This window comes from Cetorhinus maximus, chromosome 16, assembly GCF_964194155.1.
Source record: "Cetorhinus maximus chromosome 16, sCetMax3.hap1.1, whole genome shotgun sequence".
Classification (NCBI taxonomy): Eukaryota; Metazoa; Chordata; class Chondrichthyes; order Lamniformes; family Cetorhinidae; genus Cetorhinus; species Cetorhinus maximus.
Window position 1 is genome coordinate 60,946,910 of NC_135894.1, and position 21,986 is coordinate 60,968,895.

At 40.5% G+C, this 21,986-nt stretch overlaps 1 protein-coding gene across 7 annotated transcripts in view; it reads left to right on the forward strand.

Annotated features, from left to right (window-relative positions):
- The window catches only part of LOC144691611 (rho guanine nucleotide exchange factor TIAM1-like), a 312,961-nt gene that overhangs the window by 52,569 nt on the left and 238,406 nt on the right, over positions 1–21,986 (forward strand). For 6 of the 7 annotated variants that reach the window (XM_078559872.1, XM_078559873.1, XM_078559871.1 and 3 more), the window contains exon 2: positions 2,118–2,291. The exons of the other annotated variant lie outside the window; for it this stretch is intronic. The gene's annotated coding sequence lies outside the window, so the exon portion shown is untranslated. The remainder of the gene's footprint in view (positions 1–2,117; positions 2,292–21,986) is intronic. 7 annotated transcript variants of the gene reach the window in all.

The window sequence follows — 21,986 nt, forward strand, 5'->3', positions numbered from 1 at the left end:
ATAGTGCCGCAGGTTAGAGATGGCCAAATCAATCAGATTTCCTGCTCTAGATCCGACCTAGAGATACCTCTCGGGAATGTGCAAGAGAGAACATGTTTGGACTCTGCAGTGACGCTTCTTTTTTGCCCATCAGTCAACTTAACCTACCATTGATGTCTGGGCGCAGCTACAAAGAGCGTCTACTTGAGCAAGGTACAGGAGGAAGTCTGGCATCTGTGGAGTCATACCCCAGCTGAGAATTAAAGCATTCATTGGGGGAGGAGGAGAAAAATGGTAGAAAAAGATTAGAAAAAGCCAAAAGATTAAAAGAAAATGTCTAGTGTATAAAATTTTTATGTCATTTTTCCCTTTGGGTTCTAAATTTTTGAACAATGTACAATTGATGCAAACTTTATTTTACCTTTTAATTCTTCCTGGTTTCACGTGGTAGAAATGCTGGTCGCATTATTTCATCAAGGTATCTAATCATTTTTTTTCAAAGATTTTAAAACACAACAGAAAAAAGGAGTAGATTAGACAGGAGGAAAATGATACATCACGACAAAAAGAAAAAAAAATCAATTTTAATGAAGGCTGTTACTATTTTTGACTATTCCTTGTAAACCTGCAGGAACTGATGCAATGATATTGACTGAAAACACTAATTTATTTTTGCTATTGCTCATAAGCAAAATATCAAAAAATAAATTAATATAATTAGATAATAGCACATTAGTGAAAGCTGCAATGTTACACATACTGAACAGTGAGATTCATTGAGGAATTGACTTTACAGAAATAGCTTGTTTCAAAAGAGGGAGGAGAAACCATTTGAAATTGTGTTGCATTTGACAGGTAATGTTAACAGCTAACCAAATATTAAACAATTTCCTGCAGACTTTTGAATACATATCATGAACTTATTTCAGGGCTAAGATTGTTATAAACAGCTCTACATTTGCTCTCCACTTTAAACTGCTGAAATTATTGCCTTTGTAATTGCTCCCATATACCCATTATTTTATCCACAAAACGTTTCATTTTAGATTTTTGTATAGTTCATATCAAGCTTATCAATTTTAGAATTCACTTCTGGTGAAAATTTAATTGAATTTACCATCTAAATTGGTCAGCCACCTAAATGGCTTTAACTAGGCTTTAACGAGGCAATCACTTACTGTTATGACTCAGCAGTTGGTAAAGCTGAGTTATTTAAAAATCCCAGAGGGAAACTTTGAACAACTGTCATAACCTATATTTTTAAGTGGAATGTTTGAGATGCAACTCTAAATTCAGGAATCAGACCACCAGTTCTTGAGAAGTTTTTATATTAAACTAAATGAAATATGTTATTAAGTTACAATACATTAAACACATACACATAGCTACAAATTAATACTATCATAACTTTTAACAAATTCCCAGACTAATCTCCACTAAGGCAACAGCAACCCTTAGATTTTTAAGCAGACACCAGGCAAAGCATTTACAAATTCAAAATGAGGTTCTTTTCACTTTGGTTCCTTTGCAGACACAGTGGTATGCTCACAGGCTTTGATCTTACATTGCCTCTGCGCTGCAAACACAAAACTGTTATCTGTTATACCCAATATAGCTAATTGAATGTAAATTCTCATTGTATCACCAGCCCCTTTGAACTCCACCTCTTCTAACAATAAAACCCCTTACATAGCACCAATTTTATTAGTGATATAAACATTGCTTGTTCTCTGCTAGTTAGGTGCCAGAATTCACCCCCCTTCTTGAATGCTCTATTCAAAAAAACTGCAAATGTACCCTACCCCTCACACCTCAAAGCTAGTGCACATCAAAACACCCAGACTAGCTGTCTTTAATCCAATTAAGACACACCCACTGATTAAACCTCAATATTATGGAAATAATTTTTCTTTTAAAATAAATAGCTTCATGACACTTACCTGTACCTGTTTTTGTGTCTCAGGCCTAAATCACTGACTCTAATGACTGGTTATTTGACGACAGTGCAAATAAACTTGCTAGCTCCTAAGTGGGCTCAAAATACAAAAGTAGCCTCATCTAGTAATCTAATCTCCTCAATATTTTTATTAAATTTCTAATGTGGTTGTCTTATTTTCTTCTCCTATCAAGTCCTGAAGGTATTGATTCCTTGCTGAAAAATGTTTTTACAGGCCCAGGCACCCTGCGCAAGTTACCATTCTTGACTTGTGAACCTTGATGGCGATTATCCCTTGATACTACGAGGGTTAAGGACAACTTCAGCAAGAACAAAAAATCCACCCGAAATAGAGGGAGATTTTTAAATAAATTATGTAAGTACTGGCAAAATGGTACAAGATTTGGAAAGGGGAAATGAAGGATAAACAAATGTTTCAATCTTCAGCAAATATGTTAATTTGATGAACAAGGCAGGACAAAGGTTGGAATATAAGTAATTGTGAATAAGAGATTTTAGGAGGACTGAACAAACAAAAACAACTTAATCAATATACTTGACTCCTATATCTAAGTTATGCAATATCTTTTCCTCTGTCAATTGAGATATATTGCTTTAAAACCTTTGCTTTTTACAATGTTGGGAGCTGTAGCTTTAGGCAGTAGGACCACACCAAGCATCCCAGTGTATAATACCTCCTATACCACTGTTCATGGATAGCTTGGGTAAATACAATATTTGCCTAAAATTGTCTGGTCTGTAGATTTAGATATACTGAAAATCATTTTTGTGTTTTTTGAAAAATACGTAACGACCTCTGTTGAAGCCGATAACTTTTAAAAGGATTTGAATTCTCATGACCGATTGAAAAGATCACAAGATTTTAAAGTGTAAGTTGCTGTAATTAACAATCTAAAAGCCACATTGTCTAAACACTATTTTAGTAGGAAACTTATAGTCAAAACTACAGAAAAGACACCCCACCCCACTCCATTTAACTTTCAAAATATGTGAAAATCCCCCTCCATGGTTTTCCTTAACTCTGTCCTTAAGTGAATGCTTCAATCTCCAGGAACCAGTCAAAGGCTATTCTCAGCACCCAATGCTTCTTTTTCCCTTTTCTAACCAGAAAACTTCTAACCCCAAACTGACTTTCACAGTGAGGGTTACCCAGGAGATTCCTCTCTCTCACCAAAGCTAGCACCTCATTTAATTCTTCACAAACTTGGTCTCTCCAATCTGAGTGTGAACTCCCACCCACATTCTGCATTGTGAAGAATAGAGACGCTGCCTCGATCTCTTTGCTGTCCCTCACTCTCTTTCCCAGATTCCTGCAGACTGTCTTGTCTGCAAGGATGAGGGATATCTTAAGGAAAACCCTATAATGCGATACTGCAATGCTGAAATTAAATAGGCAATTTAAAGTATAACGTTTACAAGACCTGACATCCCACACACCTCCCTATGAGCCTTAGCGACTAACAGTTTATCCACTGTTAGCACAGCTGCCCTAGTCACTATTTACAGGTGTGAATATCTTTTACTTTCTTCACAGTAAGACAGCCTGGGCCCCTCTTTAACCCTTAACAACCAAGCCCCCAAGTTTGTTGGGCAAAATTCCATTTTTCCCTAGATTATAGAGACAGCCCCAAAATATAACGATCTTACAAACTTCATATTTGTTACACCTCCCTCTAAAAGGTGAAATGTCATCACAAAATATTGGTTTTGAGAAACAGTATCCAAAATGTAACAACTTATAATATTCTACACATGTTAACAAGTAACTTAATACACACAAATTTATCACTTTCCTTTGTCCCATCTCACCAGTACACAATCGACATCAGCACTCTTACACAGGCTAACCCATCACCACCAATCACCATGCATGTAACAGTTAGGATTTTGAATCCAACTTACCTGAGTCTTTAAAGTTCTTTCTCTCATATAAATGAGAATTTGCCATCTATTATGCATCATAGAATATCTTCTTTCTCATGTTGAGTAAATTTCACAGCATTTCTATGTCCTTGGTTAAAAGATTGCCCAGTTGATTCAGACTAGTCACATGTGTTAAACCCACATTGTTAATTGCTGACAGCCCCTGTGATTTTTAAATTGTTACATATAAGCTATAAATAGAGATGACCTCCTCTGTCACAACTCCTCTTCTCATGTAGATTCAGTATATCCTTTTGTTCTTTAGAATATGACGTTATATTGTCAGTAAGGTGTTGACTTTTAAACAGAATCTATAGAGCCACTTTGTTCAGGCTTTAACTCCAGATCTCCATTCACTTTCATGGCTGTAGTTTTTTTTACTGTCCAGTCCTGTAAAAAAAAAGCCTAAACAAGCCAGACAGCTGAATTGTCCTTCTCCTGTTTAAGTGCAGGATTACAGTTCTCCTTCATTTCTATAAGAACTTCGTTAAGGTCACGTCAATGATCAATCAAAAAAATCCTGATACTTTTTAGCCAGTTCAAAGTTTTATTTTAAATTCTTATCCTCATTCAGCATAAACTTTATCAACTCCTTTCTCAAAATAACAATTGCTTCATCATTCTGAAGTTTAATTTCTGTCCCAGAACTCAACTTCTTCCTAGCAGTTTCACCATATCAGCATCAGTTGCAGCCAAATCATTTGTTTTAAAGCAAAAATAAAAATACCTGGAAAAACTCAGCAGGTCTGGCAACATTTGCGGAGAGGAACACAGTTAACGTTTTGAGTCTGTTAAAGCACTGACTTCCTTTTTTTTCTCCATCAGCCTTGAGTGCTGCTGCTGTATTCTGCATTGGCACCTGTGGCTTATAGTCTTCCTGTAGGCTTAATTTGGTCAGCTTCAATTCATCCCATCTGTTTTTAATTCTTTGTTGTCAATCTGACGCTCCAGTGTCCGTTTAATCTTGGAAGTCTGAGCTTTTGACTCTTTGGACACCTCTTGAGTCAAACCATTGTTCTTTACAACAGATTCAGAGATATACATATGTTTTTCTAAGTCCAGTGATTACTGATACATTCTTATCTTTAACAACTTCAAGAGACTTTGTGGAAATATTTGGAGGCAGGACACAGTCTCCAGCTAGATTGTTCCTAAAGATAACTTCAATATCATTAATGGACAATTTTGACACTACTCCAACAATAACAGAATCACTGACTAAAGCACAATTTAAATTCACTCTACACAATGGAACAGATAAACAATTTCGATCAAGGGCCTGTAGCAATATACTTTTATTTAGCCAACACTTTGAAGAACAATTCACATATTTTGCTAAGGTAGGGGACTAAGCTGACCATGTATTTCTAAAAATAACTATCTTTTTGGCTCCTTTACCAGACAAAATTGGAGCTTCTACACCCTCAAATATAAAACTCCCACGACATTTTATGTTCTGATTTGCACCCACTGTAATTACATTACATGATATTAGTTTGCCACAGGCTCATGGACGCAACATTTTCTAGAAAAACACTAGACACACCTACAAATGCCACCAGCTTAGCTTTTAATTTCCAGCAATCTGTTTTTCCCCATCTGATGGCAAAAATAACATGTTAATTCCCTCAAATCATACTTCTCTCTCATGCTGTTTTTTTTATCACTCTGAGCATCATCTGTCTTCTCATTTCTGCTATCTCGCTCATTGTAATTAGTATCATTATCAGATCTCTTATCTTTCCAAAACAAAGGTTTGCTTCAACGCATGTGTTTATGGGATAGTTTGTAACCATCTGCCATAACAGCAGCTTCCCTTATTTTGGAAATTCTTTGGTCTTCTAGGTGGGACCTTATTACCAAAGGGATATTGTTTTTAAATTCTTCCTTTCAAAATCTTGCTGAAGCTTCGTAGCTCTATACCACATATGAAATACCATTTCTTTTCCTCTAGCAAATTGCACAAAGTCTGATTCTGTCTCTTCCTCAGATTTCTAAAGTTTTATCTGTAAGTTTCTGGAACTAACTGGTATGCATTAAATACAGCAGCCTTAACCATATCATAATCAGCAGACTGTTCATTCATATGAAAGGTGTTGTGATATGGCAGGTGGTATGTGCCAGGCTGACCAAATCCCAGAGGGAAACTTGGCCACAATACCACAACGATTTTGCACTTTTTATTTATATGAGAAAGTTTGTGCACTGAAGTCAGAATGAGTCCGCGACCAACTTTGGAGGTTTTAAAGATGAAATTAAAACATTTATTAACAAAAGAAAAGAAAAAGTTAAACACACACAAGATTTCAGTTACAGTTATTTAGTCTTAAAATTTCTACTTAACTGGACTCCCAGCTACACACCACTTTCAGGCAACAGTCCAAATTAGATTCTTATAGGTTATCACAAGCATTCATGTTGCTGTGAGGGAGGTATTTCACAGTTTCTCTCCCTCTCACTGGACAATGAAACTGCAAAGGCTTTTAGCACAGCCTTGGTTACTGGAACAGCAAACTTCTCTGGGGTGGCTGAAAACTGCTACTTGACAGCACACTCTTCAAGATCTCACATGGCCACACCCCATTCAGCTTTCCATCTTTCTTTAAATATATTTTCTCCTTGTTGATCTGTAAATTCCATCGTTTCCACCAGTCTTTGGAATTTACTTCTCCCAGGATATAAAAATCTTTTATGTTGTCATTATAACCAGCATGTTTGGGAAAAATAAACCTAATAACCTTGCCTTATTTAACTTGCCAGTTGTAAACACCTTAACATGTTCCTTTGAAAAGCCAACAACCTCTCCCCTTATCTAAAAATGCAAATTCCTTTGCTCTTAGCTCATCTATTAGCATTTCAAATGCCTGCTTTTTATACTTAGCCCCTTTGATGATTCAAACCTTGCAGTCTATGTCTGCAGTTTGCTTAAATTATTCACACACACACAAGCATACAAACACACAAGTATCTCACAGTAATATCAGGGAAATATGATAGTTCCTTTACAAAGGTTTGGATCAACTTCCAGTGTTTTCCTACCAAACCACTCTAATAGAGTTGTCCAAATTTATCTTGGCCATTCTAACTTTATAACAATTTCCTCAAAAGGCACAAAATACATTTTAGCTCCTTCCTCAGTGAATTTAGGCACTAAATACCTAAGCTGACTCATACAAACATACATACAAACGTACAAATTGGGAGCAAAGGTAAAAGCAAAATACTGCGGATGCTGGAAATCTGAAACAAAAACAAAAATTGCTGGAAAAACTCAGCAGGTCTGACAGCATCTGTGGAGAGAAAGACAGGGTTAATGTTTTGAGTCCGTAGGACTTCTTCAGAACTAAAGAGAAGTAGAAATGTGGTGAAATTTATACTGTTTAAGGAGGGGGTGGGACACATGAAGCTGGAAAGAAGGCAAGTGATAGTTGGAGGGAAAGGAGAGATTGCCAAAGATGTCATAAACAAAAGGTCAAAGGGTTGTTGATGGTGGTGATACTGGCTAAAGAAGGTGCTAATGGTGACAGTAAGAGTAGAAAGCAGGATGAGCAAGTGACAGATGGCTCTAGTGGGGGTGGGGTGGGGAGAGGGGATGGTGTGGGAGAAAAGATCGAAATAGGTTAAAAGGTGGGGATAAAACAATGAATGGAAATAAATTTTTAAAATAGTAAAAGAAATAGGTGGGAAAAAACTATATATAAAAATTAAATTTGAAAAAAGGCGTGAGGATGGGGGAGAGAGTTCGTGATCTGAAGTTGTTGAAGTTGATGTTAAGTCCGGAAGGCTGTAAAGTGCCTAATCAGAAGATGAGGTGCTGTTCCTCCAGCTTGCGTTGAGCTTCACTGGAACATTGCATCAGGCCAAGGACGGGCATGAGAGCAGGGTGGTATGTTGAAATGGCAAGCGACAGGAAGGTCTGGGTCATGCTTGTGGACAAACCGAAGGTGTTCCGCAAAGCGGTAACCCAGTCTGCGTTTGGTCTCTCCAATGTAGAGGAGACTGCATTGGGAGCAGCGAACGCAGCAGACCAATTGAGGGAAGTGCAAGTGAAATGCTGCTTCACCTGAAAGGAGTGTTTGGGCCCTTGGATGGTGAGGTGGGGCGAAGAAAAGGGGCAGGTGTTGCACCTTCTGTGATTGCATGGGAAGGTGCCGTGGGAGGGCGTTGAGGTGTAGGGGGTGATGGAGGAGTAGAGCAGGGTGTCCTGGAGGGAATGGTTAGGAGCAGTTGGCCATTTGGCCCCTTGAGCCTGCTCCGCTGTTCAATAAGATGATGGCTGACCTGATTGTGGCCTGAACTCCACATTCCACCTACTCCCAATAAGCTTTGACTCCCTTATTAGTTAAGAATCCATCTCTACCTTAAAAATATTCATTGTCTCTCCCTCCATCACTCTCTGGGGAAGAGAGTTCCAAAGGGTCATGACCCTATGAGAGGAAAAATTTCTTCTCATCTCTGTGGGACACCCCTTATTTTTAAACTGTGTCCTCTGGTTCCAGTCTCTCCCACAAGGGGAAGCATCCTTTTGGCATCCGCCGTGTAAAGTTCCCTCAGGATCTTGCATGCTTTACTAAGATCACCTCTCAATCTTCAAACCTCAGTAGATACAGGCCCAGCCTGTTCAACTTTTCCTCATCAGATAACCCCGCCCCCCCATCCCAGGAATCAATTGAGTGTACCTTCTCTGTACTGCTTCTAACGCATTTATATCCTTCCTTAAATAAGGAGACCAAAACTGTACATAATACCCTAGATGTGGTCTTCCTAATGCCCTGTACAACTGTGGCAAAACATCCCTACTTTGATATTTAAAAAAATTCATTCACGGAATGTGGGCTTCGCTGACTGGACCAGCATTTATTGCCCATCCCTAGCTGCCCTTGAGAAGGTGGTGGTGAGCTGCCTTCTTGAACCGCTGTAGTCCATGTGGTGTAGGTACACCCATAGTGCTGTTAGGAAGGGAGTTCTAGGATTTTGACCCAGCGACAGAAGGAATGGCGATATAAGTCAGGATGGTGAGTGACTTGGATGGAACTTCCAGGTGGTGGTGTTCCTATCTATCTGCTGCCCTTGTGCTTCTACATGGTAGTGGTCATAGGTTTGGAAGATGCTGTTGAAGGAGCCTTTGTGAATTCCTGCAGTGCACCTTGTAGATGGTACACACTGCTGCTACTGTCTGTCAGTGGTGGAGGGAGTGAATGTTTGTGGATGTGGTGCCAATCAAGTGGGCTGCTTTATCCTGGATGGTGTCAAGCTTCTTGAGTGTTGTGGGAGCTGCTCTCATCTAGGCAAATGGGGAGCATTGTCAGGTAGAATTCAGAACAGGTGACATGACACCCTTCATTCCTCCATTTTGCCCTAAATTAAAGAGACTCTCCCAAAACATCATAATCTTACAAACCTCACGTTTGTGACATGTCAGTATACAGGTTGGCATCCATATTTCATTTGAATACAGTTGGTATCATAGAAACTAGTTCATCTTTTTCACCGCTATCCCATATTTTATATTAAAATAGCGTTGTTGGATTTGGTTATTTAGTGGTAATATTTTGTCTGGTAACATTGAAAAAAGAGTGAAAAAGAGGATAAAACTGATTTTATTTTCATGCTGACCTTTCATTAACATTAACAAACAAAGAAATATTATATCTTGGAGATAATCTCCAGATGCAGCAAAACCCAATTAACTTATGATGTTGGTAGTTTTCCCATATCTACCCTCATTCAGCCCAATTAAAAATGGGGATGCTGATTACTAAAGTAATGACAAATTGCTTGACAAATATTGCAAGGGGATGATTTTGTAAAATAGATTTTAATTTTTTAAACTTGGAAGAAAAGATGTAACTTTTAATGAAGATAGCATTGTAACACATTGAATTGAAACCTTGAAGCAGCTTGGGGAGAAAAGCTGTGGCATGCATCTTGATAATACTGTGTTTCATCGCTGCACATAAGGTGTTTTTTCCTCAAGTGAATTTGAAGCTGCACAATACAGGTATCTTGCATACCTAGTGCAGACAGTGGGCTGGTTATGTTTGAATATATACTCGAAGTCCTGAGATGTAGATACTGATATTTTGACTTGCATGTATAAAAGTCAATTGGCATTAAGTTTCTCCATCTACCACCAAGGTGGAAATGTTACATATTCATATGCTATTTATTGTCAATAGATGCTGGTGGTAAAGACATAAATTAGAAGGAAACAAAAACATTGCCCAAAATCAGATTTTCTTTTCAGTCAAGCAGTACTTGAATTGTAATGATGCTTTCTTCAGGATATGATCAGTGTTATCTAATAAAGAGCAGCAAATTTATTCAAGTATTTAAAAAAAAAAATCACCCTCAGGATATGGGTGTTGCTCTTAAGGCCAGCATTTTCTGCTCACATTCTAGGTAGTGGGGAGTGTGGTTTGTGGGCTGATTTTGAAGAAGCCTTTTCAAGTTGATGCATTGCATCCTGTACATTGTACACACTGTAGCCACAGTGTACCAGTGAAGGAGGGAGTGGTTATTTAATGTGGTGGAAGGGCTGCTGATCAAGTGGACAACCCTGCACCCATTCAGGCAAGAGGAGAGTATTCCATCACTTGTGTCTTGTAGGTGGAAGAGAGATTTTTGTGGAGTCAGGAGATAAGCCATGTCGCACAGAACACCTACCCTCTGACCTCTCTCGTAGCCAAATCATTTATGTGGCTGATCCATCTGAGTTTCTGGTCAATGGCTGTTCTCCCCAGTATGTTGATTGTAGGGATTTAACAATGCCGTTGAATATCAAAGGAAGGTAATTAGACTCTCTTAGTCATTCAGTGGTCAATACTTGGCACTTGTATCGCATGAATGCGGCAGCCTGGATGTTGTCTGGGTCTTGCTGCATGTAGACATGGGCTGCTTCATTATCTGAGGAATTGTGAATGGAGTTGAAAATTGCTCAATCATCAATGAATGATCTCACTTCTGACCTTTTTTTTTCATACATTCATAGAGACTTTATGGTGTGGAAGTAGCCCATTTGGCCCATCAAGTCCATGCTGGCTCTCTGTGGAACAATCCAGTCATTCCACTCCCCTGCTCTATCCCCATAGCCCTGCAAGTTTATTTCCCTTGAGTGCCCAACCAATTTCATTTTTGAAATCATTAATTGTCTCTGCTTTCACCACCCTCAAAAGCAGGGAGTTCCAGATCATTACCACTCGCTGCGCAAAAATGTTCTTCCTCAACTCCCCCTGCAACTCTTTCCCAAAACCTTGAACTTTTGTCCTCTAGTCTTTGTACTGTTAGCTAATGGAAACAGCTTTTCTTTGTCTACCGTACCCAAACTTGTCTACCGTACCCAAACTTGTCATAGAAACATAGAAAATGGGAGCAGGAGTAGGCCCTTCGAGCCTGCTCCACCATTCATCATGATCATGGCTGACCATCCAACTCAATAGCCTGCTCCTGCTTTCTCCCCATATCTTTTGATCCCTTTCGCCCCAAGAGCTATATTTAACCCCTCCTTGAAAACATACAATGTTTTGGCCTCAACTACCTTCTGTGGTAGTGAATTTCACAGGCTCACCACTCTCTGGGTGAAGAAATTTCTCCTCATCTCAGTCCTAAATGGTCTATTTTGTATCCTCAGACTGTGACCCCTGGTTCTGGACTCCCTTACCATTGGGAACATCCTTCCTGCATCTACCCTGTCTAGTCCTGTTAGAATTTTATAGGTTTCTATGAGACTCTCCCTCATTCTTCTGAACTCCTGTGAATATAATTCTAACTGACTCAATCTCTCCTCATATGTCAGTCCCGCCATCCCAGGAATCGGTCTGGTAAACCTTTGCTGCACTCCCTCTATAGCAAGAACATCCTTCATCAGATAAGGAGACCAAAACTGCACACAATATCCCAGGTGTGGTCTCACCAAGGCCCTGTATAATTGCAGCAAGACATCCATGCTCCTGTACTCAAATCCTCTCGCTATGAAGGCCAACATACCATTTGCCTTCTTTACCGCCTGCTGCACCTGCATGCTTACCTTCAGTGACTGGTGTACGAGGACGCCCAGGTCTCGTTGCACATTCCCCACTCTCAATTTATAGCCATTCAGATAATCTGCCTTCCTGTTTTTGCTACCAAAGTGGATAACCTCACAGTTATCCACACTATACTGCATCTGCCATGCATTTGCCCACTCACTCAGCTTGTCCAAATCATACTGAAGCATCTCTGCATCCTCCTCGCAGCTCACCCTCCCACCCAGCTTTGTGTCATCTGCAAATTTGGAGATATTACATTTAGTTCCCTCATTTAAATCATTAATATATATTGTGAATAGCTGGGGTCCCAGCACCGATCCCTGCGGTACCCCACTAGTCACTGCCTGCCATTCGGAAAATGACCTGTTTATTCCTACTCTTTGTTTCCTGTCTGTGAACCAGTTTTCTATCCATCTCAATACACTATTCTCCAATCCCATGTGCTTTAATTTTACATGCCAATCTCTAATATGGGACTTTGTCGAAAGCCTTCTGAAAGTCCAAATAAACCACACCCAGTGGCTCCCCCTCATCAACTCTACTAATTACATCCTTGAAAAATCCCAGTAGATTTGTCAAGCATGATTTCCCTTTCGTAAATCCATGCTGACTCTGTCCAATTCTGCCACTGTTTTCCAAGTGCTCAGCTATTAAATCTTTTATAATGGCATCTAGAATTTTTCCCACTACTGACATCAAGCTGACTGGTCTATAATTCCCTGTTTTCTCTCTACCTCCCTTTTTAAATTGTGGGGTTACGTTAGCTACCCTGCAATCTGTAGGAACTATTCCAGAGTCTATTCAATCTCAGAAGATGACCACCAATGCATCCACTATTTCTAGAGCTACTTCCTTAAGTACTCTGGGATGTAGATTATCAGGCCCTGGTGATTTATTGGCTTTCAATCCCATCAATTTCCCTAACATAATTTCCCTACTAATACTGATTTCTTTCAATTCCTCCCTCTCACTAAACCCTGTGTTCCCCAACATTTCTGGAGTGTTATTTCTGTCCTCCTTTGTGAAGACAGAACCAAAGTATGCATTTAGTTCTTTGCTCCCCATTATAAATTCCCCTGTTTCTGACTGTAAGGGACCTACATTTGTCTTCACCAATCTTTTTCTCTTCACATACCTATAGAAACTTTTACAGTCAGTTTTTATGTTCCCCACAAACTTACTCTTGTACTCTATTTTCCCTTTCTTAATCAATCCCTTGATCCTCCTTTGCTGAATTGTAAAGTGCTCCCAATCTTCAGGCCTGTTGTTTTTTCTGGCCAATTTGTATGCCTCTTCCTTGGATCTGATACTGTCTCAAATTTCCCTTGTAAGCCATGGTTTGGCCACCTTTCCTGTTTTACTTTTGCGCCAGACAGGAATAAACAATTGTTGCAGTTCACCCATGCGCTCGCTGAATGTTTGCCATTGCCTAGCCATCCCTTTAAGCAACATTTCCCAATCTATCATAGCCAATTTATGTAATGTTTCCCAATCCATCATAGCTATCATGATGGAGTGAAAGCAATTGATGAAGCAGCTGAAGATGGTTTGGCCTAAGGTTCTTCTGTAAGAACTCCTCCAGCAATATCTGTGGGCTGAGATGGCCTCCTACAACACACAACCAACTTATTTTGTGCTGGGTGTGACTGAGGGGACAGGCTAACACAGAGGGGAGGTTGGGGCCAGAAATCATGGAGGTTGCTTTTGGAGCAAAGGGGAGATAGGGGTTCGGGGGTGAGTCATGAGTAATGCCGATAGTAGCGGGGGTGATGGATGTGAGCAGTGTTGGAGGCTTCTAATTTGGGGTTGAGGCGGAGTGCTCCTGCTCTTCCCAGCTCCATACTTGGGAAGGTTACTCATTTCTTTGTTGCAAGCAATCCCTAGGGCTGGTTTCTGACTGCCAATCTCAATGATTGGGACGTTTAAAAGCTGTAAGGCCCTATTTTTATATACAGGCAACAGTAAAGGATGCTGTTGTTTGCACTTAAGTATAGTGGGTGTTGCATTTCTAGCCCGAAATGTATGTGCACCCCCTGCCTGTTATATTGTGGCCTTAGTAATAGAGAAAATGGCACTGGACAGGTCAATTTCTAGGCCTCCGAATCTACATGGCACTACTCTGTTTAAAGTGTTGGTGAGTGAAGCCTTTTTGTTGAATGTGACATCAACTGGCTACTCTAAAATGTCAGTGAGCAAAGCAGTTGTAAACAACTGAGCAGTACATCGGTGAATAGAGACTGAGCAATATATTGGCATTCATCACTTCAATGTCCTCCTAGACCTGAGCAACCCCCTATCCCATCATTAGGATCTGGAATGCACTGCTTCAGATTGTGCTGGAGGCAGATTCAATCATGGCTTTCAAAAGGGAATTGGGTGATTAACTGAAGAGAAAAAATTTGCAGGGCTATGGAGAAAAGGCAGGGTAGTGGAATCTGCTGTGTAGCTCTTGTAGAGAGCTGACATAGACACGACAGGCTGAATGGCCTCCTCCTCTACTGTTACCACTCCGTGATTTATCAGATCTACTTACTTTCTGTGTAATATTGCCTTTCTTCACCCCTCCTGCTTAAACGCCTTAGTTCCCCACCCTTAGTACTGTTTTTCCTGATTACTATGCTATACAAATTCCAAATTGTCCAAAACTCCTCCATCTGCATTCTGTACCCACAACGAGTCCCATTCATAAATGACCCCACTCCTTACTGACCTCCATTAGCTATATACCTCAATTCAAAGTTTTCATCCTCATTTGTAAACCTCTGCAGCCTTGCCTTCTCTTCCTCTGCCAGGTTTATGTCCAAGCTCGTATACACCAGTCCATAAAATCTGGCTTCTGTTCATTCCATCCTCCCTTCACTTGGAATTTTATTAAAGTTTGATAGAGCTGAGAAAGGCCATTCAGTTCAGTGCACCTTGGTAGAGCTTCTTCTCTGCTCCTTCCCCATTACCAAATAATTTTTCACCCTTCAAGTATTTATCTAATTCTCTTTTGAAAGTTAGTACTGAATCTGCTTTCACCATCTTTTCAGGTAGTGCATTCCAGATCATCATAACTCGCTAAACAACAAAAAAGCACCCTCATGTCACCTCCCGCTCTTTTGCCATCACTTTAAATCTATGTCTTCTGGTTACGAATCCTACTGCCACTGGAAACAGTTTCTCCTCATTTACTCTTATTAAACCATTCATGGTCTAGAACACCTCTATCAAATCACCTCTCAAATCATGTGTCTAGAGATGTATTCCTTTTTTTAATCTAAACATTTCCTACTTCTCATGTTGGTGGCTATTTCTCTTAATTCTGATGCCTAGTTGCTCCTCTGTGAAGCATCTTTGAAGATTTTGCGATGCTAAAAGTGCTATATAAATGTGAGTTACTTCCAAGTAATATCCCACATAACATCTAGCTGTCTTACCTGGGATTGGTGTTGGGTTGTAGCTGGATGTTAAACAGCAATTATTTAATAAGTGATTGATACCAGGCGAGTACCATTTAGATTTAGAAGTGTTGGATTTTAGATTATTGATTAAATTTTAATTGGGAATGATTGGTTTTCAAGGAAAACCGATCATAAATTACTGTCTAAAATTATGACATACTTAGAATAGTTGGTTCTGAACGGAGTGTCATTTTCCTTTTACATGTGCCATGAAAATCTTCAGTATGGTAGTTTGCCTTTCTGGCTGTTATAATTATAATTATAACTGTCACAACTATTATAATTTCTAAAATGTTCAGCCGCATGCTGTGCTCATTTTCCACTGGTTTCTGACTCTTAACATAATCATGCCAAGATTGTCTTCCTTTCTATCAGTTGAATATATTTTTGCCATATTTCTGTTGTCATTTCATCCATCTATAATTTGCACAAAGAAATGCACTGATATGAGGCCCGTTGGGTTTGTTCTATGAATTGCAGTATGCAGGATTGTGAGAAATAATCACTGGTCTCAGTGCATACTGTCTCCACATTGATCAATCTGTTATACACACTACTTTAAGATTGGTATACTCTGACCAATTAAAAGAAATCAACATCCATCATTAAGCTAAAGCCTGGTCCTCGTATCGTCTCTAATTCCAGTCGCATATGCCAAATGACTATAGTATTTGGAATTTTCAGTTCTTAAATAAACTCCCTTCATTTGCTAAATTAATTAATGAGTAATAGCCTTAGTACATTTGGAATTTTCTAAATTAAATAAATATTGCACAATTGCAATTTAATGCTCAGATTGCCAATTTTGTGTCCATTAAAATTGACAACAAGATTGCTACTTTCTCATTTGAGGCATGGTATAGCTGCAACCATCTTGCTACATGAGAGAGAGAACATAAAATAAGTGTAAACACAAGAGTTGGAGACAGTGACTAGAGAAGGTTAAGAAAGAAAAGGCGTGACTGGAGTTGTACTGAAACCAAATAGGAAAATAAGCCTAAAATATGGGATATCAGAATAGGGAAGAAAATGGAACAAAGGCTGGAGAATTAAAATCAAATGCAGTGTTGCATTCATTTGCACCACCCCTGTAGACTGGGACATACCTTTGAGGAGAGGCAGAAGGTGCTCCTGACCTTAGCCTTCTGAACCATTTAAATATGGGTTACTGACTCGAGAACTGCTGCCGGGAATTTTGCCAAATTGGAGGCGAAACATCCAACTTGATCCTGCTCTTCCTGGATGTCTGCTTATACATATTTTTCAGCAGGAGTGACTAGATAGTGACCAGCTGCACAAATCCTGAATTATGTATTTCCCCTCCGACACCCTCCTAGCCTAGGGCCAAATAGGCCTTTGGAGCATTAATGCAGATACTATTACCACTAGGTCAGCAGAGAATGTGGCAAACAGGTAACCTGCCTCGTCTGTATAGTTCTGTATCACTTCATATGGCTGTTTCACACATACAGACATTTGGTGTCTCTGCATTTTTTTATTTTAATGTAATCGGAAAAGAAAGCTGCCATTACTTTTAAATGTGCAAATAAAGATGTTGGACTAACAAATGCACATTCCCCTTTCCTCCTAGGACTAATTGGCTTGTACTCTTAAAATTTGACCTTAAGCAACAAACTTGGAACCTAAATGGTGATGCATGACAATTTTTGCTTATAGTGGCTTATATTAAAATTAAACTAGTGATCGAGAAACCACATGTGGTATGTAATTCAGATGAATAAAATGCATGACTTGTTGTGACTTGTTCCCATTCAAAGGTTGGAGGTATATTCCTAACAGTTTTGGACAATTTCTTTTGGTATGCATAATGAATTATGAATTAGAGGAAGTTCAGTATCTTTTTACTAAATTTTGGGTTTATACTCTTGCCATCATGTTATGTTTGTCTTGACATAAATTGTGACTATCAGTAGTGCAAGAGTACAATTATACCAAGATTCTGATATGCCTGTATTTGCCAAGAATGATGATTAAGCTTTTCTTGAAGCATGAAACAAGAGAAAAGAAAGAACTTGCATTTATGTTGTAGTTTTCCCAGCTTTTTAAAATTAATTCCTGGGATGTGGGCGCCGCTAGCCAGGCCAGCATTTATTGGCCATTCCTAATTGCCCTTAAGAAGGTGGTGGTGAGTTGCATTCTTGATCCACTGCAGTCCATGTAGTGTAGATACACCCACAGTATTATTAGGGAGCAAACCCCAGGATTTTGACCCAGTGATAGTGAAGGAACAGTGATATATTTCCAAGCCAGAATGGTGAGCGGCTTAGAAGGGAACTTCCAGGTGATGGTGTTCCCATGTGCCTGCAGCCCTTGTCCTTCTAGATGGTAGCAGTCATGGGCTTGGAAGATGTTGCCGAAGAAGCCTTGGTGAGTTCCTACAGTGCAACTTCTAGATGGTACACACTGCTGCCACTGTGTGTTGGTGGTGGTGGGAGTGAATGTTTGTGGATGGGGTGCCATCTCAAAGTGCTTCACAGCCAGGTGATTACCTTTGAAGTCTAGTGACTTGTTTTTCAGCAAAATAGCACAAGCAAGGCCACAAACAGCAGATGACCAAATAACTTGTCTTGATGATTGAGGGATGAATGTTGACTAGTGCTCCAGGTTAACTTTCAGTTATTTTCAAAACAGTAGCTGTGGCACAGTGGCCTTCAAAATTGGTTTTGGGCAGAATCTCAAAACGGGCAATGCAGAGTCGACAGCCAATTTATGCAAAGTCTGTGTTTGCTTATGATTCAAGTCAATGGAAAATTAAATGTGTTGAAATATAAAACAGACTATTGTTTGCTGTAACTCATGTAGCTCTACCACCCAAGACCAATTTTACTCCCTCTTTTCCCTAATAGTTCTGACTTGCAACTGAATAGGCAGGCCGAGTGTCTGTTTAATATTTCATCCAAAGAGGGAACTTCTGGCAGTGCAGCGTACTCTCAGTATCGCACTGAGGTGTAAGCTTCAATTACTTGTTCAAGTCCTGGGTTGGGGCCTGAACATGCAATCTTTTGATTCACAAATGTTAATGCTACTACAATGAAGTTCACAAGTACCGTTCTCTGAAAATTTTATAGGCATTGGTCCAGCAAACACCTTATTTTAGATAATGGCAATATGATCAGTTAAAGGATACCAACACTAAATGCAGGAGATGGATATTTTGGCATTGCAGTTTAAGGAATAATGTAATTTATTGAGTTGATATTCGTACCTGGAGTAGCTTCCCCATTGTTGTGCTGCTGATGTTGAGGGGGTAGGTCTCCTGTATCTTGTATATCAATTCTTATACTGCTTGCAAGGGCAGGGAAATTGCAAACTAGCCATAATCAATGTTTTTGGGTTACACAGTATGATGGTAAAACAAAATTGAATACTGCTATCATAAAACTTTTAAAAGTCAAAATCACAGAATCTCACAGTGCAGTAGAGGCCCTTCGGCCCATCGAGTCTGCACCGACATGTGAGAAACACCTCACCTTAGCTACCTAATCCCATTTACCAGCACTTGGCCCATAGCCTTGAATGTTATGACGTGCCAAGTGCTCATCCAGGTACTTTTTAAAGGATGTGAGGCAACCCGCCTCCACCACCCTCCCAGGCAGCGTATTCCAGACCGTCACCACCCTCTGGGCAAAAACGTTTTTCCTCACATCCCCCCTAAACCTCCTGCCTCTCACCTTGAACTTATGTCCCCTTGTGACTGACCCTTCAACTAAGGGGAACAGCTGCTCCCTATCCACCCTGTCCATGCCACTCATAATCTTGTACACCTCAATCAGGTCGCCCCTCAGTCTTCTCTGTTCCAACGAAAACAACCCAAGTCTATCCAACCTCTCTTCATAACTTAAATGTTTCATCCCAGGCAACATCCTGGTGAATCTCCTCTGCACTCCCTCCAGTGCAATCACATCCTTCCTATAATGTGGCGACCAGAACTGCACACAGTACTCCAGCTGTGGCCTCAAGGTTCTATACAACTCCAACATGACCTCCCTACTTTTTGTACTCTATGCCTCGATTGATAAAGGCAAGTGTCCCATATGCCTTTTTCACCACCCCACTAACATGCCCCTCTACCTTCAGAGATCTATGGACACACACGCCAAGGTCCCTTTGTCCCCCAGAACTTCCTAGTGTCATGCTGTTCATTGAATACTTCCTTGTCAAATTACTCCTTCCAAAGTGTTTCACCTCACACTTTTCTGGGTTAAATTCCAGCTGCCACTTATCTGCCCATTTGACCATCCTGACCATCTATATCTTCCTGTAACTCTTTCGAGTTATCAACAGATCGCATGTAACTCTTTCGAGTACATTCACAGTTCTTGGTTTCCGGGAGTGGGACATGAACCCACAACCTTCAGATTCAAAGGCGAGGGTGCTGTGAACTGAGCCACAGCTGACACCTCTATATCTTCCTGTAGCCCAAGACACTCAACCTCACTGTTAACCACCCGGCCAATCTTTGTGTCATCTGCAAACTTACTAATCCTACCCCCCACATAGTCATCTATGTTGTTTATAAAAATGACAAATAATAGGGGACCCAGCACAGATCCCTGTGGTACACCACTGTACACTGGCTTCCAGTCACTAAAGCAGTTAATAACACAATGCAATCAAAATATGCACTTGAAAGTAACTTTTTTCTCTGTTTCACCATTTTCTGTCCTGTTCTGAGGACATCTATTTATGCGCGAGAAGGGTCATCAGCACCTAGCACCTGACTGGGTAGCTTTCTCAAGTCACCATTCCTCATTGGTGAACCTGGTCAGTAAGTGTTGATCACTTGGTTATTGACCATAATTGCCACACCTGAGCCTAATCTAGTCCTTATCTGATGTCCATGCACATACTCTTTGCAGCCAGTGTAACTGGAGCCTGACTTCCCTTCTCCCATTTCTGAGGGGAATGAGGCCAATTTTAGCACCCCTACTGCTGAAATTAATAAACTGAACATGGATGAGGTCCTCCTGTGTTTACACAATAATGATTGAGTTATGATTGAGTTCCCAAGGCTACTGATAAGAACTCACGAACGGGTAGTCTTCCTTGTTTTCAAGTGGACATATCAGCCTTTAGACTTCTGGCACTGGCTGAAAACTTAGCCTTTGGAACTTGTTTTACTCAATGTAAAATCATTTATTTAAATAAGAAGTTGCCTCATCTTGTTTAGTGGAGATCTGCTTGTGTTTAACAGGTTATCTAGCACCGAGGGTTAAATCTCTCTTATTCTTCCCCATTCCCATTTACATGAGTCATCAGGTGCTGGATAAACAAGGTATTTTCATAAGGGCAAAATACTACGGATGCTGGAAATCTGAAACAAAAACAAAAAATACTGGAAAAACTCAGCAGGTCTGACAGCATCTGTGGAGAGAAAGACGGAGTTAATGTTTTGAGTCTGTATGACTTTTCTTCAGAGCTAAGAGAAGTAAGAATGTGGTCAAATTTATACTGTTTAAGGGGGGGTGGAGCAGGTGAGGCTGGATAGAAGGCCAGTGATAGGTGGAGGCAAAGGAGAGATTGCTAGAGATGTCATAAACAAAAGGTCAAAGGGGTATTGATGGTGGTGGTACTGACTAAAGGAGATGCTAATGGTGACATTAAGGATAGAAAGCAGAATGTGATAATAGCCAGACAGGGTAAGCACTCTGGAAAGAACAACATGAGCAAGTGACAGGTGGCCCTAGTGGAGGGAACCATCCTTACGGAATGTCGACGGGGTGGGCGAAGGGAAGATGTGTTTGGTGGTGGCATCATGCTGGAGTTGGTGGAAATGGTGGAGAATGATCCTTTGAATGTAGAGGCTGGTGGGGTGAAAAGTGAGGACAAGGGGTACCCTATCATTGTTCTGGGAGGGAGAGGAAGGTGTGAGGGCAGAGGCGCGGGAGATGGGTCAGACAAGGTTGAGGGCCCTGTCAACCACGGTGGGTGGGAAACCTCAGTTAAGGAAGAAGGAAGACATGTCAGAAGCGCTGTTTTGGAAAGTGGCATCATCGCAACAGATGCGACGGAGGCGAAGGAACTGAAAGAATGGGGTGGAGCCCTTACAGGAAGCAAGGTGTGCGGAGCTGTAGCCGAGGTAGCTGTGGGAGTCGGTGGGCTTGTAATGAATATTGGTGGATAGTTTAATACCAGAAGCAGAGAGAGAGGTCAAGGAAGGAAAGGGAAGTTTTGGAGATGGGCCATGTGAAAGTGATGCGGGGTGGAAATTGGAAGCAAAATTGATAAATTTTTCCAGGTCCAGACGAGAGCATGAAGTGACGCCGAAATAGTCATTGATGTACCGAAAAGAAGAGTTGTAGGAGGGGGTCTGAGTAGGACTGGAACAACGTATGTTCCACATACCCCATAAAGAGACAGGCATAACTGGGGCCCGTGTGGGTACCCATAGCCACATCTTTTATTTGGCGAAAGTGAGACAAGTTTAAGGAGAAATTGTTCAGTGAGAGAACAAGTTCAGCCAGACGGAGGAGAGTGGTGGTGGATGGGGATTGTTTGGGACTCTGTTCAAGGAAGAAGCATAGATTTAAGGTAAGGGGCAGGAGGTTTAGAGGGGATGTGAGCAAGAATTTTTTCACCCAGAGGGTGGTGGGAATCTGGAACTCTCTGCCTGAAAAGGTGGTAGAGGCAGAAACC